The following is a 27,237-nucleotide window of genomic DNA, read 5'->3' as shown; positions in this document are numbered from 1 at the left end:
ACAGTAGATTTGGAGAGCATACCATGACTATGGGAGATCTACGTTTTAGGTGATGAACCAATACAATGTAGAGAAATTCACATGTGAAGGCTAATCTGGGATACAACCTGACTGGATTGAGAAATACCTGGGAGATCAGCAAAACACAGCTCTGGATGCATCTGTGGGTTCCCAGCTAAGAAGGGAAAGACTTCTCTTGAGTTTGGGCCACACCAACCTACAGGCTGGGGGCTGGGATGGAATAAACAAGGGAAGAGGAAGACACCAGGGCAAGCATTGATGCTCTAGCATGGAGTCAGCCCTTCTGCTCAGCCCTCTGAAATCTCTGAAACCAGGAGATAAAATAAATTTTATTTTGGTAAGTGATGTTACAGTGGTGAAAAATGAACACATCAGTTTTTAAGAGGAATATGTAAGTCTTTTTATATAAGTAGAAGATATAAGGCATGTTACAAAGCGATCTGAAACATATGGAATGAGAGTGGACAGTGTCTGAGAGAACCTTGTCATAACCAGGAGTACCATGTGGTCCAACTATGTCCTTCCTGGGTATATGTCTGAAGGTCTCTAAGTTAATGAGATGCAGAGATACCTGCATACTCATGCTTATTGCTACATTATTCATGATGGTCGGACATGGGGTTAGCCTAGATATTCACCAAGAGATGAACTGATAAGGGAAATGTACAATGTACCAATTACTGGGGCTGTGTCACACTATATTCCTTTATGCTGCTGACCAACTTACAATTATTTTCTTTGGACAGATTCTAAGGATGGACTCAAACCTGCAGTGTGCTCAGGTCAGGTAACACAGGTTTTATTGCTTTCCACTTAGAGATTCTTTTTAAAAATTATTAAGAGAGGGCTTCATTTAGCCCAGGCTGGCCTCAAACTTACTACATAGCTGAGCATAGATATGAATTACTGATCCTTCATCCTCCATCTCCTGAGTGATGGGATTACAGGTGTACACCATGACGGCCAGGGTTTCATACATCTGAGGCAAGCACTCTATCAACTGAACTACATCCTCAGACCCAGAATATTACATTCTTAATGGTAAAGGATAAATACAGTAAAAAAAAAAAGTCTTCCAACCAAAATCTAAATAAAGTCAACTAGAGAATATTATGAAAGTATTGACAAGTGAGCAGGCAAGATGGTTCAGTAGTAAAGGCATCTTTCCAGATGGTGGAAAAAGAGAGGCGGCTCCTAAAAGTTGCTCTCTGACCTTCATGTGTATGCTGTTGTATTTGCGCGCACGCGCGCACATACACACACACACACAAACACACACATCTACACATAGGCATACACACAGAGATACACATACATGCACACACAGTTATACAGACATAGTGATACACACACATGCACACATACACAGATACACACACAGACATACACATAGACACACACAGAGATACACACACATAGATACACACACAGATACACACATGCACACACGCACAGAGAAACACACACAATATATAATTTTAAAACTTTTGCAAGTATTGAATAGTTTTGTTGCTAGTCTTCCTAGGATGTTGACAATAGGCAACCTCAGGCAAAGGGTGCATAGCAATCCTTTACATCTTTGAGCTTTGCTATGAATTTAAAATAATTCCAGAATTAAAATTTAAAATAATAAAAGTTTAAAATTTTAAGTTAAAAGTCAGCCATCAAACAGGACATGCATTTAGGAAGTGTATTCATGTATATAATGCAATACAAATTACAAATGCAATTACAAATTACAGATTTTTGACAAAATTAGTTTCCAGCTCTACGAGTGCTGATCACTGAATGCCCTGCTGGAAAATTCCTCTTTTTCTTCTTTTTCCAGGGTCCTCATGGGCAAATAGAGACAAAATTCATCACCACAGTGCTTGGCATGCAGTAAAGTTCAATGAAGGTAACTTTTCCTTTCATTCTTGCAATCAAGGAAACACAGATGGTGGCAATGGCATGCCACTTCACACCTACTAAATCAGCAACAACCACTTCTACTAAGTCAGCAACAACCATAATCCTAATTGCCTGAGAGCCCATGAACAGGAGTACAAGACCGGCTCCAGTGTCTAGAAAAAAATATCAAGGAGTTATAAATGCAACAGGAGAGTATAGAAACATCAGACCCTTTAACCTGGACCTCTCTTTAACACCTGGAAGTCCAGGCACAGGTTTAAGTGGAGTGTTGTTACATTATGATGTCTAAATAGTTGAATGTTATGTTGAGGTGACAACCTGTTCAATAATAATATTCTCTACCCTCCTGTCTTGACCAGTGTATCCCCAAAACCACTTAGAAGGTTGAGTTCATATTTAACATTCCTATGTTGGTGCTACTGGCTCCAAGAAATTCTCTTCAGAGACCCCAGGTCTGCCTTGCCCTGGGAGAAAACCACAGCTACATGCCCAAACACTGAAGGTCAAGCAACAGTTGTTCCATTCCTCAGTTCCAGCTCTGCCTACTACTAGTGCAATTGGATCTCAGGAAAGAAGACCCTGAGAGCAGGGCTGTGCAAGCTTTGAAACTATCATTCAGTCACTGGGGGGCTGAGGTATCTGGAAAGTAGTCTGAAGAGGGGTTGTGAGTATGGAGTGTGAATGTTCCTCTGATCTGGAGGCTCCTCTTCAGAAGGGTGGTACCCAAACTGAGGATGACTGTGTGAGTGTCTCTTGGCTAACCTGATCACACGGCTGCTCCAAGTCCCTCTTTAGAATCTGTCCAAAGGAAATAAATGGAAGACAGTCAACAGAATAAAGGAGCTATAGACACAGCTCTGGTGATTGGCTCATTCCATATCTTTCTTATCCATTTATCTCTTGATGAACATTGGGGCTAATCCCATGTCCCACCCATTGTGAAATAATGTAGCAATAAGTATGGGTATGTGGGTATATCTATGTCATGCTGACTTTGAGTCCTTCAGATACATACCCAGGAGGGACATCGTTGGGTCACATGATACTCCTAGTTTTGGTCTTTTGAGGAACCTCCACACAGATTTCCATGGTGACTAGACTAATTTATACATCTGCTAGCAAAATGGAGCATTGTTTAGCCAGAAAGATGAATCAAATCTTGTCATTTTCATGAAAAATAGATGGAACTGGAGATCATCAGGTTAAACAAAAGAAGCCAGACTCAGAAAGACACACACTGTGCAAATGTTTTTTTCCCATAGGAAAATCAAGAGTAAAGAAAAGAAGGAGAAAAGAAAGGAAATTAGAAGGGGGCCTGAGAAGAGAAGGGGCCAACAAGTGAGAGAAGGGACAAGAGAAAACAATATTAGGGTGGTGATTATGATCAAAACACTTCATAAACATACAAATGTAATAATTAAACCTATTTGAAAATTTTAAATTACATCTAATTATTTATTTAATGGGATTCACTGTTAGTATTCAGGCATCTGTACTGGCCTGTCCTTGGGGTTCTCACAGGATACGCCCTCAGCTGCAGCCACTAAGAGCACCTCCTGTGCACATTCACTATGTTCCCTTTTAAAAGGGTCCTGCCCCCTCCCATTTCTCTCTCTCTCTCTCTCTCTCTCTCTCTGCTTCTCTGCCTGTCTCTCTGTCTCTCCTTCTCTCTACCTCTCCCCTCTCTTTCTGCATCTCTCTTCTCTTTCACTGCTTCCATCCCCAGAGGCCAGTTTCTCCCCTCCTCTCCTTCCTTTTTCCATCCTCTTTTCCCTAATAAAACCCTTCCATGTGAGCTGTATTGCATTGTGTCTTTCTCTCTTTCAGCATTTTTTTTAAAATTACAACACAAACTACCATGGCATAAATATGAGGCAGTCAGAGGACAACTTCCTGTAGTTACTTCTCTCCTTCAGGCCATCAGACTTGATGGCATACATCTTTACCTGATGAACCATCTCTAAGGCCCAAACCATTTTCTTGTATAATTACTAATGAAGATTAGAAAAAATAAATCCTACACATTAGAAAAAGATGACTGTACTTTAGAATGGAATGAAAATTATATGCAGAATAAATTATTTAGAAGCATCACAAACATTAGGCTATGTGTTTCACAGTGACAACTCTTCATAGCTGTATATTCTAGTAAGACTATAAAAAGCAGAGGTAGTAAATGAATGACATTTAACAGATCTTAAGAATAAAGGAAGCTATTCATTTATTTAGTTATTTAATAGTGGCTACCTATCTTTGGACTAGGCACCTAAGATGGTTATCACAGCATTCTATTGGGCACTGGTAAGACCAACCTAGCATTGGACAAAATGGTCAAACCACTCAGAGGAAAGCAGTATAGGCAGGCATTCAGCCTGGTAACTACAACAGGCACAAAGCAGCATGGGGGCACTTGACTTTAAATAAACATTGACAGCTGTGTGAACCACTCCAGGTGAGACTTGGATGGCAGACTACTGATGGGAGCATGCCTGCAGCAAGGGGGTGAGGCTAGCCAAAATTTCCTTCCAAACCATCTTATTCTTGGGACTGGGAGGAAAGGCAGAGACTGGAGAAGCCACCAGTAGGAGGTTAGACTAAAGGTGTTGCATTTGCTTTGGTTGCTCTGGATATCTCTGTTGCATTTATTGAGCATCCCTGATACACTGGGCATGGTATGTGTGCCCTAAATACAGTGTTCTAATGAGCCCTCATGAAGCCTGTCACTCCACTGAGGAGCAGAGAAATAAACCTAGGAACACTCACCATTAACCCAAGACTGTTTCCTGTGGTGATATCTTGCTTGTATAAGTAAGCCTGTCTGAAGATCAGAGGATAGAGCTTGCCACTAACCAACTAACCATAGAGGTCTGGAGGTCTGTACAGAGAGACAGGAAGTGAGATGGCAGAGCAGAAGCAGGAAGTGAAGTGGCTGGGAGAGAGAGGATATAAGCAGGAAGAAACAGGAGCTTGAACTCTTTTCCACTGAGACACTAATGAGGTAAAGGTTTGCTTTAGCTTGCTCCTTCTTCTCTCTGATCTCTCAACATTTTCCTCTAGACTCCAGGTTTTTATTATTTAGGCCAATTAAGAACTCCATTTACAGCTTCTAGTGTTCACACCCTCAGGAGACCCCAATTAAAACAATATTTCCATCTATGTGAGAGAGTGATAGTACCAATAAATTAATAATAGTATGGTCTGGGCTCTAGATGGACTTTGTGGTTCTAATAATGGAGATATGGCACACTAATGCTTAATTTCCAATTAACAAGAAAGGAAGGAAATTTGATAGAGGCGCTGGGTGTGGCAAAGCCACTTACAACATGGAACAGGAGGGTGGCAGACCACAGCCTGTGAGTCAACTCCAGCCCACTGCTCATTTTCATAGAGTCCACAGTCTAAGATGCTTGACTGTTTTTAAATGGCCAGGGAAATGTGAAAACGAGCTGAGATTCCAACTGTCACCCTATGATTCAGCTCACTTGGCCCACACTATTGTCACTCAAGTGTGAATTGTCTCCAGCCACTTGTACAGCATAAGAGCAAAGGCAGGTGGCTGCAACAGATGCCACATGGTGGGCAAAGTAGAAAATACACATGCTCTAGTTTTTTAACGAAAGAGTCTATTGATCCTTAACACAGGAGAAGACCACATGTCTGGCTATTTACTGTTAATGGAACCCAACACTCATTTTGTGAACATCTTCTCCGCCTTAGTGCCTGTTGCTAGCCTCGCTTATATAGATACTTTGAAGCCTACAAAACACACATTATTGATTTCCTAAGAAAACTGGGTTATTAGCTGAAGCCTTAAGCTCAAATTCTTTTTTAAAAATTTTATTTCGTCTTTCACAGCTTCATGTGTTCTGATCACAGTACCCCCATTATTCTGTCTTACCCCCTCCCCTCCCACTGAACCCTTTCTGCTTACAAATAAGGCCCCCTCCTTTATCTTGTCCATTTTTTGTGCCCCGCTGAGGGTGAGTTGCATGAGCTCAAATTCTTTTTTTTTTTTTTTAATTAAAAAAGTGGGATGGGGTACTGGAGAGATGGCTCAGTGGTCATGAACACTTTCTGGTTTTTCAGAGGATGGGTGGAGTTCGGCTCCCTGCACCCACACGTTGGTTCCATTTCCAGGGAGTCTGATGCCCAGATGTGCAAATGGTACATAAACATACATGCAGGCAAAAAAAAAAAAGAATACACATAAAAGTAAGTAAGTCTTTAAAGAATTCCAGAGGTGGGACAGGATCTCGCTATGTAGCCACAGGCTGTCCTGGAACTTACTATGTAACTCCTGCCGATCCTCCTGTCTCATTCTCCCGAGTACTCGGATTACAGGTATGAGTTGTCACACTGCTCAATTCAAATTCTTAATTCTATTTCCTAATGGGTAAGCAGGTAAGAGCCTTCAGAAATATGGGCTGTAACCAAGGCAGGGAGAATAGTTTTGGGGGATTCAGGAAAAGTATGGTATTCTGTCTCCAACCTCCCCATTACCTAATTGACAATTCAAAACAGCACCAAGCCCCCAGCAAAAGTGAAGTGTAAGCAAGCTCAACACACTTCTGATCGCCTCCATGAGGAAAGCACAGTGCTTTCCCTAAATAGCACTGTGCTAGTGGCTAAGGACTTTGGGTGTCCCTGCGTTAGCCACTGACTCTGTTTCCTGTGTGGTTAACTCGAAATGCTGTCTAGAGTCTGTTGACCTTGCCAAGTGTGACATGCAGGCTGGCCGGGCAGCCCACACTGTCATTCACCAGGATTGACAAGAAGGTTCAGGGCCCTCTTCTGTTTACCAGGAACAAGATGTCCTTTCCGACCCACAAAAGATCAGCGTATTTACCTGAAAAGCCAAATCCTTCTAGACTTACCAGCCTCTGCGTTAGTCATGATCAGAGGTGTTGCTTAGAGTAAGGGGAAAGAGAAGCCCACATCCCTGATCTTGTTCTAAGTGACAGGCCACCTCGTACCCTGGAGAGCAGCAGAACTGCTGTCCCTTCTCAATTCCAGTTTTCTTTTTAACCATACCATTTTGAGCAATTCATGGGATGGCCCTCAGATCGACTCTGTTTTCACATCTATGAAGCTGTCAAGAATCATGAATGACATCATGCCTGCTTGTACCTTGGGGTGCTTTGAAAATGTGGCCTCCTCCCCATCCCTTCCAGTTACCCCTCCTCCTTGGACGTTGTTCAATATACACTACTTTTCTCTCCATTGCTGTCATTTAAGTGTCCAGATGAACTTCAAGTGCCTAATAGGAGTGCAAGAGACAGAGGCAGCTGGCTTGGTCCAGAAGCCACATCCTGTGTCAGGGAAACAACTCAGAGCCCAGTTAGCTCCTTGCTCTCCTTGTCTGCAGAGCTAGAGAGGTAGAAGGGGCTAAGCTAGGACGCTGAGCTGAAATGGCACCCGACATCAGGCAATATCAGACTCACCTGGCACCCATCCCCAGGGAACTCCAGAGAGATGAAACCACGAAAGACGAGGTTAAACAAAGGTGAAAGCTTGTCCCCTCTCCACAGAGACTCCCTGGGAGTTCCCGTCTTCCTCACGTCTGCCTCTCCTGACTTCAAGCTGGGCTGGCTTCACTCTGGTTGCTGCTCTGGTCCTCCTCCATTCTTGGCGGCTTACCCTTTCTTGTTCACTGTTTCATTCTTCCGGGGTCATCCAGGCTCTTGCTTTTCATGCCACTCCCAGATTTCTCACTCCAGCTGTGACATTTTTCCTATATGACACACACATCCACAGAGGAACTGGAGAGCAAATGTAGGGAGAAAGGGAAAGAGAGAAGTTGTGTGTGTGTGTGTGTGTGTGTGTGTGTGTGTGTGTGTGTGTGTGTCCCTGTCGCCTCTCTATGCCTATGTGCCTGTGTGTACACATGCGTAGCTTTCAAATGTTAAAATAAACTAAAAACAAAAAAAGAACAATGTCTTGGAGGGAAAATTTACAATAAATAAGGAAGACCAAGAGGTGACATCTTATATATACAGCCCTCATAAATGTAGTCCTGGAAAGCACAGAGGCACTGAGAATTAATTAAGAGGCAAGAAATGATCAGAAAGCTCACCATAGAGAAAACCAACACAGCCAAATGTTCAGCTCAGTTGGAACTAACTGCAATTAAAGCTGGGGGAGGCAAGTTCAACCAGAGGTAAAGTAAGGTTTCTGTTAAGGAGAGAGCTGCTGTGTGGAGGGGCTGGGGCCTGTCCTGGTGTCCCAGCATGGCCAGGGTCTGTAAGATCAGATTCCTCATGTAACAGCTGTACCCTTGGTGTAGCTAAGCTGCCTGCTCTCAGCCACTGCCTGTGCTGGGCCCTTTGTGCTGGAGATTTTGGAAGGGCTGTGAATGATAGGAGATAATTGATCACAGCCTTCATGCCTGATAGTCCTGCTTTCTGGGAAGCTGACTGGGTGACCATAGCCCTGGGGACCACTTATATGCCATTATAGTCTACATTTGTCGGACTCGGAGAATTCATTTGTCCAATGGTAAAAGCTGTATCTTCAAATTCAGATGTCTGTGAGCTTCCAAGTTTCATCTATTTGATTCCACAGGTCCTTCAGACAATATCCATTTTTCTTCCAAACTGTTATCCCTTCCAGGAACAATCCTAAGACACATGCCCATCTAAATAGCTGTGAGTGCCAGCACTGACCCTACAGAGCCCATGCAAGAGGCTCATGAACATAATTTCATCATCCCAAATACTTTGAGAAATCAGGAAGTAAATGAGTTGTAGGATTGGATGACAGTGGTGTCCAGGGCCAAATCAGGATCATTCTTATTAAAGTGGCCTTCTAATGCCAGCATGTCCTTAGCTGATGGGTCCATAGGTAACCTCATCTTTCAGTAAGAGACACAATCAAACTGTTCTGGCAACACTTTCCTCACAGCCCGGTTAGCCCTTTGTTTAATCAGACAGTAAGCCACATCTGAAATGGTCTATGCAAGTTTAGACTGCGGAAACACCAGTCCAAGGAAGCTATCCATAATGGGCTAGGAGCTAGTTCATATCTTGGGGTACCAATCAAACTCCTGTCTCCCATGTATGACATTAGCCTAGAACTTGGCTGTAGACCTCAGCATGAGTGACCTTGGCTGGTTAGTTTTTGTCAACACAACACAAACTGGGACATACTGAGGAATGCCTCCATCAGAATGGCACTCTGCAGCCAAGGGTGATACAGCTTGGATGGAAAGGTATTCTGGCACTTGGGAGACAAGGAATACCACAGGTCAGTTTACTGCCCTGCTTCAGGGAAGGCTTCCCAGTGTGTCAGCTCTGCTCCCCACGAAGTTGTTTACAACTTGGCTCAGGTCCCCCGGAGTGTAGTGTAACAACTCTGCTTTGCAAGGGGAAGGTTTCCCGAGCAAAAGTGTCACAGCTTGCAACTGGCTGAGCTCTTGCTCCAGAGAATAGTAGTTACTTCTCTCCTCTGCTCTATCCTGGCAAAGGAAGGTCTCATCCAAACCTCATTCAAGAGATTTTTTGGGAGGGAGGAATCCAGGAGAGTGACTGCCTCTGCCAGAGTAGAAGGCAGCCGGACAGCCACAAGCTGAACAGACACAGGTTTTATAGAGGGGTCCTTAAGGTGCAGAAATTTCCAGGGTGGTGATTTGTCAGATTTCAATCCCTGAGTTTAAAATGGCTAGATCTCCTGCTCAGGGATTGGTTAATTTTCTGCACAGGTTTAGGGTCAGATTTGGCTCTGGTTTCAGGGCCATAGTGTGTTTCTTTCACTGGTCCTTTTTAGCCTTTTGGCTCTAATTTTAAGGCCAGGGTGTATTTCTTTCACTGGCTCTGATTCCAGGGACAAAGTGTGTTTCTTTGGCTCTGTTCAAGTTGTGTTTCTTTGGCTAGCCCTTTTTCCCTACAAAGGGGAACTGTGTTTGGTATGTAAAATTAATGAAAGGAAGGAAGGAAGGGAAGAAGGAAGGAAGGAAGGCAGGCAAGCTGGCTAGAAATAAGCCAAACTAAGGTCGGGCATTCATAAGCAAAAATAAGTCTCCATGTATTTATTTGGGAGCCGGGTGGCAGACCCCAAAGAGGAAAAAAATAAAACACAGTAAGATGAGAAGAGAAAAGAGGAAAGGAGGTTGTGAACTGTGCTGGGCATTGCCTTTTGTCACTGCTGTAAGTTATGGTATAGAATTCTAAGGAATCTAGATTTTGATTTTTCCATTTAATTAAAAAACAAGTGTCTATGGGACATTTTGTTTGTAAAACTTGGTTTCACTAGTTAAGCTTAAATACTTTGATGTGTAACATCCAGCCTCCACTGGAGGTTTTTATTTTTTGTTTTGGGGGTTTTGTTTTGTTTTGTTTTGAAGCAGGGTCTTACTTTGTTTACATACTCACTGTGGAGCTTAGGCTGGCCTTATAGTTGCAGCAGTCCTTCTGTCTCTGCCTCCAGAGTGCTGTGATTACAGGCTGGACTTACACTCTAGTGTTCCCTTAAGTAATTGCCCAAAGCAGATCTCAGCCTTCAGATCTAAATCTCCACCTGTCCTGAAATCTGGGCTAGCTGATCACTGTGGCCTTGGGGCGCTCTTTCATTCTCCATATGGTGACAGGGGAAGCTGAAATGATAAAGAGTCTAACTTCTGAACTGGACAGATGGCTCTGCAGACAAGAGTGTGCTGTTCTAACAGAGGACATGAGTTCAGGCCTCAGCACCTACATCAGATGGCTCACACACACCTGTAACTCCATCTCCAAAGCAGCCAACACCTAAGATCTTTGTGGACACCTGCACACCCAGGCAATACCCACACACAGCCACATATGCATATACATAATTAAAAGAAATGGAAAAATGTATAATTTCTTCCTACAGAGATTTTCAGTAGGGATTCTTTTGGGTATGAGGGCGAAAACCAACTCATACTGCCATAGGGGGAAAATTGAAAAACAGAAATAAAACTTTTGAACACAGTAAAGGCACTGTTGCTAGCTAGACATCTGACAGAGGATTAATATTCCAAATATACGAAGTGTAAGAGATTGCTACAGGCTCAGGACCCCCAAGACAAAGGAGACTTATTTACCCCAGTGGGACAGAGGGCAGGGATAAGGGACAAAGACAGGAGACAGAGGACAAATGAGAAGCAGGGAGGAAAGGGAGCATGGATATTTGTCCCGGAAAGACAAAGGACTGACTGCCTTTGATAGAGAGGAGACAGTTATGGCCCAGAGGCAAATGGTAGTTTATAAAGGTAAAGTGGGTATCCCTGTGTTTGAATGAAGTGTTGAATTTTAATTGGGCATGTTAATTACATGAGACAAAGGGTATTTCAATTGCTGGACTTCAATACTTTGATAGCTAGACCTTCATAATCAGCCTCAGGAGGTGGGATTGGCCAAATAAAGAAATAGACCTTGGGGGGCTAGCTTTAGGAATGTATTCTAATGTTTTTTTAGCAAGGCAGAAGGAATGGGGGAGAAGGGCAAGGCCTGCCAGAGCCACATGTGAGTGGACTTGTTTCCCTTCACAAAGAATACTCAAAGAGATAAAAAGCAAATCAAAGCAACCCAATCAAATAATTGGTTAATTAATTGAACAGAAAGTTCTCAAAGAATGAAGTACAGATGGCAAACACACACACATGTATGCACACACATACACACACTCATATAAGTATGCACACACACACACACACACACATACATTCAATGTCACTAGCCATCAAGGAAATGTAAATTGAAACTACATTGAGGTTTCATCTCAAAGAAAAGTATAACCCTGGTAAAGATGTAGAGAAAAGGGAACCCTCATACATTGCTGGTGGGGATGCAAACTGGTCCAGCCATTATGGAAGTTAGGATGGTAGTTTCTAGAAAAAGAAAAAAAAACTAAACTAAACTAAATGAAACTAGATCTACCACATGGCTCAGCTATACCACTCCCTGATATTTACCTGAAGGACTTCAAGTCAACACATCCCATCACGTCAGTGTTTACTACAGCACTATTCACAGTAGCTAAGCTGTGGAACCAACCTAGATGTCCACCAACAGAAGAATGGCTAGTGTGCTAACTGTACACAATGGAAGTTCTTCAGCCACAAGGAGTGGCACAGCCATATCATTTGCAGAAAAATGGGTACAACTGAGGACAATCACAATCCATGACTTAATCCAGTTTCTTAAACACAAATAGGTTTCCTCTCATTTGTGACTCCAGATTTATAAACAAAAATTGGTGTGTGTTAGGGTGGGCGTGCATTATTTCACATCATACATGTGGAAGTCAGAGAACAATTTATAAGTGTTGAGCATCTTCTTTTGCTCTGTGGGTTCAGAGACTCAACACAGGTTGTCGGGCTTGGTGGCAAGCATCTTTGCCTGCTGAGCCAACTCAATGGCCCTTCTTTCTTGTTGTATGTAGATACATACATTCACAAATACAAACACACACATATGTATATATGCATGCTTATATGACATGAAAGTAGGTGAGAAACATAGGTAACAAAGAAGACTAAATGTGAGGGAATTAGAAGGGAAAGGGTTGGAAGTGGGGGAGGAATACACTCAATGTGTAATGTACCCCAATATGAATATGTCCTCATATAGCATGGTTCCATGTATGATGTGTTAAAGTGAAAAGGTAAAAGAATAAAAAGATTATTTCAGCACTTACGACAGGTATGGTCATGCTTCAAGCCACATGGTCCACTCTGTGTTTCTATTTCTTGGCTCTGTCTTTTTTTCACCTGGATTTGGCTTCATTTTAGGGGCCCACTCAAGATGGTCATGAGCAGCCCCAGGCATGACTTTGGGAACTCCAGTGGAAAGAAGGCATTCCTTTTTGGCTAGATCCAGAAAAAGTCCTGCCTAAGACTGACATTGGCTCTGTTTGGTCACTGAGTCAAATTCTGACAAACCACATTGATTCTTAACAGGTAGGTTGGGGAGTGGAAGTTTTCCAGCTTGTCTGGGCCATGTGGATATTATGGGATGTTTCCAAAAGAAAAAGAGGGATTCGAAACTAAAAGAAGGAGCAATGGACACTGGATAGGCAAAAACAGCGAATATTTCTCCAGCAATATTTAGCTCAGTGAGTGTGAGGACAAAGGCTAGAGAATATGTGAATATTGTGGAGTATGAACTGTCCCCCATAGGCTCATGTATTTGATCACATAGTCTCCAGCAAGGGGCGCTGTTTGAGTAGGTTGTGAAAGCTTTAAGAGATAGAGCTTTGATGGATGAGGAAGGTCACAGGAGGCAGGCCTCAAGGTGTCACAGACCAACCCCACCACCTGTCCACTCTCTGCATTCTCATTATTGCCGACACAATGTGCCCAACCACCTCACACGTCTGCCACCCCGCCTTAAACCATGAGCCCAAGTAAACTCTTCATCCCTTCAGTGCCTTCTTGGTCATAGTAACAAGAAAAGTAACTAACACAGACACTCTGAAAGTAATCAGGAGTAAAAAGGTGCAGTGGAGAGACCCATCAGTCCTCAACCACACTGAGCAGAAATGGAGGCCAGTCTACCCATCCCTTGGCTATAGCTAATGGAACCCAAGCTGAACCAGATTGTTATAACACTAAACGCAGTCATTACAACTCTGGAGTTGTCGGTATCTCTGGCAGATATTTGGACTGGTGAACTGCACAGAGATGTGCAAAGAAAAGTAATTTGTGAAGGAATGGAGCAGAAACATAAAAGACACTGGGCACCAGACAGTCCCAGAAAGGCAAAGACTGAGCTGCCACCCTTCTTTTCAGCCAGTGCCCCCAGCTCTGTAGGAGGCTCGCAGGTATTTCTTGTACTTGAGAGTGACTCCTGGGATTCCTTAGAATGTTTCCTGTGTGTGTGTGTGTGAGAGAGAGAGAGAGGAGAGAGAGAGAGAGAGAGAGAGAGAGAGAGAGAGAGAACAAGGCCCTGTTGTGATTGAGATGGGACTCTGAGTATGCAGGGCTTGTTTTTGTGTCACCATCCCAAATCTGCTTTTGGAAAAAGGTAGACTGAGCAGTTTTAGTTCCAATGTGGAGAATTTTGGACACGGGCTATGCTTCTGGCAGCTGTGTGTCTCCTGGTGTATAAACTATATATAAAATGTCAATGTGGCCCCAGTGGTTGGAACTGGAGTATGATCATCAAGGATTTGGGGGAAGGTAACCTTCCTGGGAGGAGAGAAGATATATAATAGACACCTGTGCCTCTCCCTTTGGCTATCTGACTATGGAAGCAGTGGTCCAAAAAGAATTAAAACTTCACCAGGAATCCCATGCTATGGGAAGTGAAGAGGTTTCACAGGAGAGATTTCTGAGAACTTATCTGACCACCTTGCAGGAGAGACTAGAGCCAGACAGTGATGGTTCATGGACGGGACCATGCTTTGACCAGTACTACTTGGCTATGTTACCTCTAGCTCTCTGTTTAAATCTAAATCTCACATCAGGACCCTGAATACTAGAACTAGAGTTACTAGAACCCGTTACTTGTTTCTCTTTCCAATGTGGTCACATTGAATACATCGCCTTTCTCTGCTTTTCACCATGTCTTATCTCTTTCAAAAATTATATTTATTGCACATGTGCATATAGCATAGGCATGACGCATGCATGGAAGTCAGGGGACAACTTAGGGGTCCTGGGGATGGGATTCAGGTCGAGTTTGGTGGCAAGTGCCTTTACCTGTTGAGCCATCTTGATGGCCCTCCTGGAGTCTTTACTAAGTGCATTGGTGACACCATGCTAAGGAGAATGTTTTGAGAACATCAGAACCTAAACTTAGTTCCTTAAACTTCCAGTAACAGAAATGTCACTCATATTTCTCTTAAAATCCATTTGCAAAGTGATGCAAGACCCCTTACTTAACGCTAGTATACAGAAATACTTTAAAAATCAGAAAAAAAGACACCCTCCCCACCTAAAAGAGAAGAGCAATCTTCCATGTGGGAGTGAACTGAGGGAGCCACATTTCTTCTCTGTCTGTGAATTCTTCCCTAATGGCCACCACAGTCCAATCGAAGCCCAGTCATGGAGTTCTGCTTCGGCTCCCTGAACCAATCTGTTACTGGAAGCAAAGGAGCCAACGCTTGCTTGCATCTGAAAGTAAGGCATTTCCAAAGCACCAGGGGGCCAGTCCATTCAAAGAACAATGGGGTGAGTAGAGCACTAATGAGGGGATTCCAGCTCTGGGGCTTTTGGCAGAACTGTTTCCCTCTGGGGCCCTTTCTGCTGGATGTCAAGCAAGCACACAGCAGGTGATGGAAAGGCCCTTCTCCATGACTCATCAGTCTCACCTGGGGAACCGGAGCCCATGCACTGGACCCAGTCCTGACATGACTGATGAGCAAATCTGTGGGCCTGAGAGCTAAGAAGGCCCCAAAGTGATGCTGTGGTGAGCTTTGTGGCAAGAACCAAACCTGAAGGGTCTTACTTAAAAGCTCTAGACTTTATGCCTTCCCCCTCCCTTCCTCCCTCCCTCCCTCCCTCCCTCCCTCCTCCCTCCCTCCCTCCTTCCTCCCTCCCTCCCTCCCTTCTTCCTTCTTTCCCACCCTCCCTTCCTCCCTGTACACACCAGACTAGCTGACCTCCACATTTCTGGGGGTTCTCCCACCTGCATCCCGTCTAATTTTAAGAGCACTGAGATTACAGATATGCACTAACATGCCTGACATTACATGCATTCTGTGGATTCAAACCCATGTCCTCATGGTTGTGCAGCAAGTACTTTACCCACTGAGCCACCTCCCCAGCCCCAAAGTTTTTTAACCATCAGCAAACACTGGGTCACCTTGAGGGGACCAGTAGGGTTGCACATCACAATTTCTGTCTCCTGGAAAGAAAAGACAGCAAGGACCAGGCCTGAGGCAAGGTGCAGGGACCATTTGCAGGGTGCTGGTTGTTCCTCAATCATAGGATGCAAAGTCCAGGGGGAAGACAGCAGGGAGTTAAACGACTTAATGTTCTGCTAGCCAGCCCTTCAATTAACTTGACATGTGAGATAATGAGGCCATTATGAAGTGAGCCTTTCTTAATTGAGACTGGAAAAATTTGTTTTATATTTTCAAAATCATCTGTAATGAGCATTATTAATTTTACAATCAGAAAAAAAATCTTCCAAAGATTTGGCTATTTTGAGCCATCAAAAGAGTTGTGTGAGTAGTAGGTCTGCCCACAGGAGGTTAGCCAACTCTCTCTCACCTACCTGGTAGCTTGGAGTGTGACAGTACACACCTGACAAAAGGTAGGTGGCTTTGCCTGTACTGTTGTGTTCCTGGTATTTCTCCTGCTGCATCTGCTACTGACCTATACTTCAGCTCAGAGCCTAAGATACAAGCAGCTCATTTGCAGTCTCTCAGTCGTTCCTGCTTCCACATACAATTTCATGTGGTTTTCTTTGCCTAGAATATGAGATATCCTCCTCTTTCCTTTCCTTCAGCTTCTGGACTCTGCCCAGTGAGCCTATGTCACCTTTCAAGTCTCCCTTCAAATACTTCCTCTGAAGGCATCTCAGGCTCCATTTGAGAGACTCACTCCTGGGGTCCTCCGGCTAGGCGCTCTGCACTGCCGGCAGATGACCATGAAGAACAATATTATGCCTGTGTGTGCCTCTCCTGCCATGATAGTCACACCATGGTTGCCAGTCCTGCTTTAATGACATTCTCACTTGATGTTCAAAGTAGCTTCTCCATTGCAGGTAGTCCTTGATTTATAATGCTTTCACTTCTTGACTTTGATTTTGTGATGGGATGAAAGTGACATGCACTCATTAGAAGCCCTCCTTTCAGTGTAGAATCTTGGTCTTTCTTCAGCTCTTTCGATGCTGGGTAGCAGCAAGCTTCAGCCTCCAGGAGATTTATAAGGGGGAAGCAGCTAGCATTCCAGAATGTTCTGTGTGGCTAAGTTACCTGGTTTTGGAGGTTAGTATGTAACAGGTCAAATGTCTCTAATCAAAAATCTGAATCTAAATGCTCTGAACTTGGAAACTTTCTTGAGTGTTAAATGACACTCCAAGTGAAAAATCCCAACTTGACAGGTTGCTGTCAAAATGCAGGGGCACCTAAAATAGTGCATAAAATTATCTTTAGGCTGTGTGTGTAAGGTGTATATGAAACACAAGCAAATTTTATGTTTAAGATGTGTGAATCCTATCCCCAGGATATTTCATTTTATATATGCAAATGTTTCCAAATCTAGAGAAATCTGAAGCAGTTCTTCCACCAGCCATTTCACAAAAGGAATACTCAACCTGCACATGCCTTTTGAATATTTTCAGTGTAGGGGAATTGGGGTAATGTAACCCCATCATAAGTCAAGGAGCATCTGCAGGTGAAGGAATAGACTTAGGAATAGTGACATGGCCAAGTCTCCCAGCAGTGTGTGTGTGTGTGTGTGTGTGTGTGTGTGTGTGTGTGTGTTGGGACCAGGGGATGGCAGGGGTTCAGCTATGTGGTACAGTCCAGGTTGGACTTACTGCCAAATCTGGGTTCTCAGTTACCACATTGCCAAGTTTGGATCAGAGACTTTCTTTTTGCGCTGTGTCTTTTGTGCCCAGCCTAGTGAGATGCTTCATGGATAACTGTTGAAGGTAGATTAACCTAGGCAGGACTTTGCACTCCAGTAAAGCATTCCTGAGGCTTGCTTACTTGGTGGGCTCCCTTACTTAAATACCTGGGACTCCATCAGCCAGCTGTATGACAGATACTGGTGTCTCAGGTCATTTTTGACTACAGGAATAGAATAATAAAAGGGCATGTGCATGTCTTAATTTAGTCATAAAGCTAGGATTTTTAAATCTATATGATTTTTTACAATATAGTAGTTGAAATTTATTTCTTTTTTGAGACAGAATCTTAGTACTCAGCCCAAGCTGGTCTTGAATTCTCTGTGTTCCTGCCTCAGCCTCCCAAGTGTTGATATTACAGGTGTGAGCTACCAGTAGGCCTAGTTCAATGTACTTAAGATTGTCATATGTATTCTTTTAATTTGAAAGAAAATTCACAAAGCTCTGACCTTATGGACAGTATTGGAACCAGACAGTAGATTTTTGTAGAATTCCATCAGGGCTGTGTTTACTAAAGTTGATCCCTGGAACACCATTTTGTAAGAGAATACATTTTTAGAAAACAGGTACTGAAGAATTCCAAGTTCAAGGGTCATGGTGTATGTACCTGGTTCTCAGGTGTTACAGGAAGTAAGAGTATGTGTGAGGGGAAGGGAGGGAAAGAAGAAAGAAAGAAAGAAAGAAAGAAAGAAAGAAAGAAAGAAAGAAAGAAAGGGAAAAGGAAAGATTGGTGACAAAGCCAGTGGGAGAAAGGCCTGACACTCACAACTCCAACAACGTACGAATCTGAAGAGATGAGTGTTCTTTGTGTTATTTTTAGTTTTACAAATTTGCTGCAAATTTAAATTATGTCCCAGGAAAAAAGCTAAAAAACAAACAAAAACTAAAAGTTAAGAGTGAATAAAGTCATCGTTCCAAGAAGAGGTGTTAACGGGTGATTTGCTTTGCAGCACCTGGTGAACACGAGCCTGGACCCTATAGAACCCTAAGGCTTCACGAGTCTGAGCCTGCAGTTGGACCAGCATGGCCACTGTTCTGGACCTATTCCCGTGGCTTGAATGTGCACACAGTTCAGCTGGCCCAGTTCTACCAGAGGCAAAGGGGTTCCTTGCAGATGTGATGCCAGGAGGACAGTCATGCCTGTGCTTCCAGGAACCCCCATTCTATTCTATGCCAGAGACACACAGATGGTGGCTGGATTCCAGCCACAGATGCAGCTCCCTCAAGAACAGTGAAGCCTACAACAGGAGTGTGCCCCCTCTGGGTCTCAGGCCTGAGGGGACAGTAGCATCTGTGTGACCGAAGACTCACCCTCTGTGAGTGGAACAGTTAAGGCTGTCTGTGGCCTAGCATCTGCTGGTCCCATTCACTATGGCAAGGCTGTGGACATTCAGTCTTAGACCTTCTCACCCCAGTGCCTGAACTCAACAGGAAAACGTCAGCTGCAAAGTCCTGGACTCTGCCTGCCATCACCATCACTCTACAGACATCTTCAGCACATCTCTGTGAGATTACTTCCTTTATACTAGGGTTTTGTGTAGCTATTTCCTCCTGGTGGCAACACTCCTTCCTGGAGATGCTAAGCTCACAATGAAGTTACAAGACTCATGAGGCCCCAGACCCCATGAGGCTCCCTCCTTGAGGTTATATAAGCTTAAACAATTACTGTAGAGTTACTAGCATGTTATTCAGGGAGTTTCAGGGATGCACCTTTCATGAGATTGTCACCCATGCTGGAGGGGAGGAGGGATTTTCAGCAGTACAGCAGCCTGAGTCACCTATGTTCCTGTAAGTGACCCAAATAAACTCATTGGTTCACTAAGTTAAACTGGGGTGAAATAGTTTTTTTAGCCCATTGTCGGCACCCTATCTGACGTCCATGGACATCTGCTCACATCTCCAGCAGGACAATACTGAGGATTTATATGTAATGTATTATTTTGCTCTCGGGCTAACTCCATTGAGTATGGTACAATGAATATTCCCACATTTTCCTAAACTGGAAACTGAGACACCAAGGTTAAAGAGCTCCTGAAGAAGCACAGAGAAAGGGAAGTGGAGATTTCCCATTTGTCAGGCAAAGTGGGAAGGTCTGCAGTGAATCCATATCAGGTTAGAGAAAAGGGGTGTCGACAGAGATTCAAGCTCCTGGTGAGAGATGAAGGCAATGTGGGGGGTGGGGGGACACACATCAGGGCAAGTATCGTTTGCATGAGTCCTAACCCACTAAAAACTGTGAAGTGAAAATAGTTTAAAACAAGGACAATCAAGGTGGAGTCCCACATGTGAGCAGTGTGATGGCACTCGGGATGGAGTCCCAGGGGTGAGCAGTGTAATGTGCTGGCGCAAAAATAAAATGCAAGTTGAGTCTTCATAACTGGTGGTGGCAGAGTCTTTCTGGGAGCTTCTTGCCTTGCGACATGTTGGGAGAATGAAATAATTTAAAACAAGCACTTTCAGAGTGAGCAAGGATTACCTTGCTGATTCTACAAATGAGTAAATGGAAGCATTCCTGGAAGGTTCTGTGCAGCTTGTATAACGGACTCCATAAGCTTCATAAGCTTCATGAAAGCTAGGAAATGGAAAGGAAGAAAAGAAGGTGGGGGAGACAGAAGCGGGGAGAGGAGGAGAGGGGGATAAAGGCTGGGGGTCAGTTCTGGAGCACTTCAGGGGAGTTTCGGTTCTATCCCACTCCTCAACCTTGACCAAGATGATGACGACGTAGTACTTATGTCTTGCCAGGGGACACTTGAGAGGTTTATTATTTTTTTAAAGTACATGTGTTTTTTTTGTTTGTTTGTTTTTGTTTTTTTGTTTGTTTGTTTGTTTCAAGACAGGGTTTCTCTGTGTAGCTTTGGAGCCTATCCTGGCACTCGCTCTGGAGACCAGGCTGGCCTCATACTCACAGAGATCCACCTGCCTCTGCCTCCCGAGTGCTGGGATTAAAGGCATGTGCCACCAACACCCGGCAAGATAAACATATTTTATAGATGCTTTGGAGATAGCCTTCCTGGTCACTTCCTTTGTCCTTTCTCAGCTCTAATTCTGATGCATGATGTTTTCCCAAATCCTGCAAATAAAGATAAAACCTTGTACTCTGTGTGCAGTATATAGGTAGATAGAGTAAAGGCACCTCAGGTAGCTAAGCAGGCAGGGTGGAGGTGAGAGGGCGGGTAGGGCTGAGGCATAGACACCACCTTCATGAGTGGGGCCAGCCCTTCTCACCACCCATGGCACACAGCCTCAGGTCAGCAACTGACCTGCAACAGGACACCCTTGTTAGGAAGGGCATTAAACCCAGGGTGGGCTGGTTCCTACATTGCCTCCGAGCTGAGAACTTGTGCAAGGAAGGTGCTAGAAAGCATGTATGAGTGTGTGAGTGTGTGTATATCAGTGTGTGTGTGTGACTGTATTAGTGTATGGTATGGATGTGTGTGTATGTATCAGTGTGTGTGTGTGTACTAGACTGAACTTTAAAATTAAGAGTTTCTTCTGCTGGAACGTTTAGTGCCAGAAGAGACACTCTCCAGGGAATGTTTACCTAATTGTAGAGATGTAATCGTTCTTTTCTCGGGGCACATTTCCTGGGAATTTAATCCCTACTAGAAACAATGAAAGCTATTAGTGAAAACACACGGCCAATTGGCAATCAAAAACCCAGGTTGCCAATGTTAACAGCACTGTGTATTTTCTTTCTAAGCTTCTGCCCCTCAATACAAAGCTATTTTAACATGAAATGCTGTCTGTTTTCTCTATGTCGATCCACATGAATTTAATATTAGTAGCTGTATAACATTGCATTCAGCTGGACTGCAAGGAGCTGGAACCAACACAGCCCTTCCTGTTTTTTTGTTTGTTTGTTTTCAGACTCAGGCACCCCACAAAATTTTTGTCTTTTTCTAAAATGAGGACTCATTCACTCACTAGCAATGGTCTGGTGTCATGCAATCTGGAAACAAAAGCACCACCACACCTGTCTGTCCTTTCTCTCCTACTTTGTGGTACAGGGCTGTCAGGAAGGACAAGGAGCAGCTGTCCTCTGTCCTGGAGCACACTCTCCCCTTTCTCCATCCCCACAGAACCTGGCATCATCGTCTTCAGGACAAGTAGTTTTGTAACACTGCAGGAATTTGGGTCGGGAAGTTTTTAGTTAGCCTTTACTGCAGTAATAAAGTAGTAGCATTGATTTAATCATAGCGGCTCCGGTGTTTGTGGGAAGCGCTTGCCAGTTCTGGCTAGCTGTCAGAAATGCATCCATAGGGAGGAGTGTGTGAAAATATGTAAGGCCCTTGGCTTCAAGAGAAAGGCAGATTTACACCCCTCCCCTTCACAGCAGGAAGCCTGAAATCAAAGGCAACTAACAGATCAACACATGCTTATCTGTCCCTTTATTACGGGTTGTAATCGTGCATTTATTTGTGTGTCATCAAGGCTGCTCACTGGTCCCTAAATTCCTCCCAGCTTTCTGTCTTGATTGCTCTGAACTCTGATGCCCAGAGTGCCTTGCACAAAAAGCATCTTCTAAATATCTGTGTATGAAAGAAAAAGAGAGGGGGGAGGAAGGGAAGGGAGGATAAAAAGAAAGGGAGGGAGGAAGGAGAGATAGATGGAAGAGAGTGCAAGGGAGGGCTGAAGGAAGGAAAGAAGGGAGGGAGGGAGAGGTGGGAGGGAGAGGAGGGAGGAGTCATTGGGAGACTTTACATGTGGAAAGACCCTCTACAGCTGTGATGTCCAAAGCCTCCCAAGTCAACTTGCACTTTTTCATATGGAGAGAATATGAGCGCATATCTCAGGAGTCTAGCTATTTGGACGGTTAGGTTGTGTTGGGTAGGAGAGGCCCCTGTCCTCAACAGTCTCTGCTTTTAGAGAGTCTTGCTCTCCATGAAGCTCCAGCAGCCCACGGAGCTCTCTTTAGAGACCTCTACACAGGTGAAGAAGGGATGCCTAACTTCATCACAGGAGAGAATTTGAGGTTGAGTGAGTTTGCACCAGGGCTGGAGTTTTTTAAGAAGAAAGTTTATCATAGACTTTAGCACAGGGGTGAACAGAGAGGATAAGGCACACTCAAGTGTGGGTGTAGGCATCTCAGGAGAGAACATGCTTAACTGTTTCAGCAGGAGCTATACCTATGATTTTGGTGCCTCTTGGAGTACAGCCCAAAGGGTGGCTAAGCCTCCAACCCTTTCTTTATAAATGAGATTACAAGACAGTCCTGGAGGTGCTTTGTATAAGATTGTAATAGAATAAGATAAAACCTCAGGTCATAATGGTTATGCAAGGGTGCTAAGACCTGCCTTTTAACTTTGATGGGGTTTCCTTTGAGATTTCTGGAAAAATCACACATTCACACTTAGGAAAGGAGAAAAGGCCTTAAGTGTGTTTCATTGCTGCTTTAACATTTTTATTTAAAGCATCTACCTATAAAAGCAACGTTGTGTCATTGTAGGCAATACTTCACAGGAGACATTAACTGTGTTGGCATTCTCTACCCTCGGCTGGTGAGAGATTTCATCTGGACTCCAGAGTGAGTGACTGCTTTCCTTCCTATGTCCCCTTAATTTTGTATGCTGACACTTAAGCTGTCCAGAAGGCCCTGAGGTATGTCTATGTGACTCTCTCTCTGACAGTGCATCCAGAACTTCACTGTAAGTGTGTATTCGCAGGGCTCAAAGGGTATCTAAGGGATAATCCATTGCTTTGGGGAAGCTCCAGTGTGTGGATGCAGCTGCTCGTGATGAGCATTTGGAATCCTTTAGTGGTATGGGTAGGTCTTGGGGTGGAGGAAGCAAAAGAAGAGAGGTGAGAGTTGTGGATCAGAGTTCCCTGAGTAACCAGAGTCCACAGCAGACTCAGCAGGTGATGAAGAGTTCTAAATTCCAACCCAGGCTTTCAGATCATTGAGTTCTATTGTCAACCGCCTACAAGAATCTGCTTCAACAGTTACTAGCTTCATCCATGACTTTTGACTATTTAAATATACAGTGTGGGTTATTGTTGGGAATATGTATATGCATGTATGTACGTGTGTGTGTGCACGTGTGTGTGTGCACGTGTGTGTGTGTGTGTGTGTGTGTGTGTGTGTGTATGTGTATGTGTGTCCATGCATGAATGTTGTCAATCTTTCTAGACTGCAAGCAGAACCCAGGTCTCCCTTTGGATCACTTCTTATTTTATTTGCCAGCCCAGTGCCCCCAGGATAGACCCTCTTAAGTATTTATGGGAAAAATGAGTAGTTTCCAAAGTAAGCCTTGCCTGATCCTTCTACTCTATGGCTTTGCTACCACATATCATTTGTTCTGTGGCATAGGGTGGGTTTTGAGAGGATCACATAAAATTCTGAGTATAAATGCTTTTTTAAAGACAGCCTTATCAGAATGTCATCTTGTCTCTAGCTTCTATGTCAAAACACTAGCTATTTGTACATTCTATCTATCATCCAATCATCCCTGTCCATCTATCTACTTCTCTATCCATCCATCATCTATCTGTCTGTGTGTCTGTCATCTATTGGTCTAATCTGGGAACCAGGTGTAACATTATTTGTCTAATGTTTTAGTTCAAGTTCATATATTAAAAAAAAGAAAAAGCAAACCACATTACTGCTTCTTATGCCCCCCTGACTCGTACACCTGGGGTTATATATGTTACACTTGGAGAATCCTGCCATATGGGACTATATAGATACAGTTTGTAAGTTTGCTTCTGTGTGTATTTACCTAAATTGTTTCCACCATTAGAATGATGCTGAGAAAGCCCTTCCCTTACTACAAAATTACAGAAGTGATGGTGTTCTTTTCTGTTAGTTCTTTTTACAACTGAATTATTTTAAATAGAACTTTGTAAGTCACTTGGAATTGATTTGAGTATATTCTTCGAGGGCTGAGGATATAGCACAATAGTAGAGTGCTTACCTAACATCTGAGGACTTAAATCAATTCCCACCACTGAAACACACACACTAAAAACAACCCATAACTACTGTGTCTTAAAAGCCGGTATCTCTCTTTGTTCTATAGTAAATTCATCTCAGTTCAGATTTGTTTCCAAAGCTTCACAGCTGCTTTAAAAGCAAACCTTCTTTTGATGTCAGAATGTACTGTTTTCGTGTTTTTGCAGCTATATAACATAGTTAAATATATCTTCTTTTGTAGAGTTCTTATTAGTGATACATGTCACCTCTCAACAAGTGTCATTTCTGCTGCCAACCAAGCCAAATGCATTAAAGCCCTGCTTTACCAGTGAGAAAACTGAATGCAGAAAGAGAAGCTACAGGGTCAAGGCCACAACTTCTAGGTCTAGATGCCCTCATTGGTATTTGATGCCCTCATTTGTTTTTTTGCTTTTTTGATACAGGGTCTCTTTAAATAGTCCTGGGTGTCCTGGAATTATGTAGACCAGGCTGGCCTCCCACTCAGAGATTCGCCTGCCTCTGCCTCCCAAGGCCCAGCATTAAAGTCATGCGATCTCACTGTTTGATGACTTTTTTAATAGTATTGAAATTGTTTGGCTGTTTGGTGACTTTTATTTTACCTTGTTTTATACTGTCTATTTATAAAGCTTATTATAGACTATTTTTTGTTCCAAGAAATGGAATTTACTTGGTAGTCTATATTTTAATGGTTTGGTTGGGTACAGTAGCAGTTGTGCTGACATGAAAGAATTGTTTTTTGTTTGCTTTTCTTTTGTGATACAGGCTCTCATGTAATCCAGGTTAGCTCTGAACTAGATCTGTAGCTGATGATAATCATGAACTCCTGATCGTCTATCTCCCAAGTGCTTGTAGCACAATTAATAAAAACCCAGAGACAGATTGGGGTTCAAGATGAAGATCAGAAAAGTAAAGTAGCCAAGCCACTTGAGAGTTCTTACCTCTACCAATGGTCAGACCAAAGAGGGGGCAATCCTGTCCTCATAGTGACTGCAGACTGCAATGCTCTCCACCAAACCTCAGACTGCCCTGAGACTTCACTGAGTTTCTGCCTTATATACTTTTGTAGTGATAGGATTAAAGGCCTGTCATCCCAAGTGCTGGGATCAAAAGTGTGAGCTCTGTTTCTCTTTTAGACTGATTCACTCTCATATAGCCCAGGGTGGCCTTGAACTCACAGAAATCCATTTACCTCTGTCTCCCAAGTGCTGGGATTAAAGGTGTGGCCACCACTGCCTGTCCTCTCTGGCTAACTAGTGGCTTAGTGTGTGTGTGTGTGTGTGTGTGTGTGTGTGTGTGTGTGTGTGTGTGTCTAATTAGTGGCTTAGCTCTGAATTCTGATCTTCAGGCAAGCTCTATTTGTTAGTTTACAAATAGATATTTACAAACAAAATATCACTACAGGTGCTGGGATTCCAAGTATGTACTACCATACCTGGGTCTTTGATTTTAATTTCTTTTTCATACAACATATTCTGATCACAGTTTTTCCTTCCTCCAACTCTTCCCAGATCCTCCTACCTCCATCCCATACCTGGGTCTTAAAAGAATTCTTTAAATGGTCATTTTGTTTGTCAGGGTCAGTGAATACATGATTTCACACAGATTTTACTGTGATGCTAATAGTTTAATTTTAATAAACATTTGCTTTAACATAAAATAATCGATAGCTAAAGTTTTGTTTTGTTTTTGGTGTTTTCAAGACTGGGTCTCACTATATAGCTCTGGCTGACTGGAATTCACTGTCTGGACCAGGCTAGCCTTGAACTCACAGAGATCCATCTGCTCTGCTTCCCAACTGCTAACTTGAAAGCATTGCTTTTTGTTTGCTTTTCTTTTTTTGAGATAGCCTCTTATTCAGTCCAGGTTAGCTTTGAACTGGCTCTATAACTGATGACAATCAAGAACTCCTGATCTCCTACCTCTCAAGTGCTGGGGTTAAACTCATATGTCACTACACCCAATTCAAGCTAAAATTCTAATAACACTATTGGCATGATTTTTATTGTTTTAACTGATATGAATGAGAAAGAAATAATTTTACCTCAGGATTATTTATGTCAATATAATGCCTTATTGTATTAATTAGCATATTGACTTTTGGTCAACATACATTTAATACAGACACAAAAACTCTTCGTTGTAAGAGTATTTCTTATTAAAAAATGTAAGAGAGCAAAGCTGATTGCACTGATGCATGCCTCTAATGCCAGTACTATGGGGCTGAGGCAGGCTGGAGGATAATGCAAGTCTGGGTACATAGTGAGCCCCATTATCAACCAGCCAATCAGCCAGCCAGCTAACCAAGCAACCAACCAACCAAAACTGTATGTCACAAGAACAAAGAACCTATCATCATATTGTTAAAGCATTAAAATGAAGATGAAAGGGTTTTCGCATTCCTGTCTATGTGATGCTGAAAGCCCTCATCCCAGAAGACTGTATCCACATCCTGCTGTCAGAGGGGCCCAAGCAAGTTTTCTGACGAAGTGAGCACTAAAACTCCTAGTTCATAGATGAGAAATCCAAAGCCCAGGAACTGTATGACGAGCTGAAAGTCAACAAGTGAGAGAAAAACATCCTTAAAATTGGTGAAATTCACCTGTGCACACAATCTACATACAACACTTTCCTAGTTGTTTATGCACATGGGCATGTCTGGACATCAGCCATGAGGCTGGCCACCCACCTGCAGACAACTCTTAGCTTAAGGAAATGTTTTCATCCCAGTGTTTACCTTCCAAGAATATCTACCCATGTTCTGTCCTATGTAGTTTCTAGACATACTCTTGAATAGTCCTTAGATGTTCTCAGTTCCTCCCATTGTTTACTATTCTTTCCCAG

At 43.2% G+C, this 27,237-nt stretch overlaps 2 long non-coding RNA genes across 2 annotated transcripts; one reads left to right on the top strand and one right to left on the bottom strand.

Moving 5' to 3' along the window:
• Window positions 1-1,517: 1,517 nt before the first annotated feature.
• On the bottom strand, window positions 1,518-7,691 carry LOC107977398. The gene is made up of 3 exons (XR_004769139.1): window positions 7,374-7,691; window positions 2,695-2,730; window positions 1,518-2,084 (listed from the first exon to the last, which is right to left on the bottom strand). It is a non-coding gene; the product is annotated as an uncharacterized LOC107977398 (long non-coding RNA).
• LOC103159681 lies at window positions 4,825-19,822 on the top strand. The gene is made up of 3 exons (XR_003483802.2): window positions 4,825-4,930; window positions 12,677-12,844; window positions 18,416-19,822. It is a non-coding gene; the product is annotated as an uncharacterized LOC103159681 (long non-coding RNA).
• The last annotated feature ends 7,415 nt before the right edge of the window (window positions 19,823-27,237 follow it).

Source organism: Cricetulus griseus, chromosome 3, assembly GCF_003668045.3.
Source record: "Cricetulus griseus strain 17A/GY chromosome 3, alternate assembly CriGri-PICRH-1.0, whole genome shotgun sequence".
Classification (NCBI taxonomy): Eukaryota; Metazoa; Chordata; class Mammalia; order Rodentia; family Cricetidae; genus Cricetulus; species Cricetulus griseus.
The sequence above is the reverse complement of the archived record's forward strand: the minus strand, read 5'-3'. Positions and strand labels throughout refer to the sequence as shown.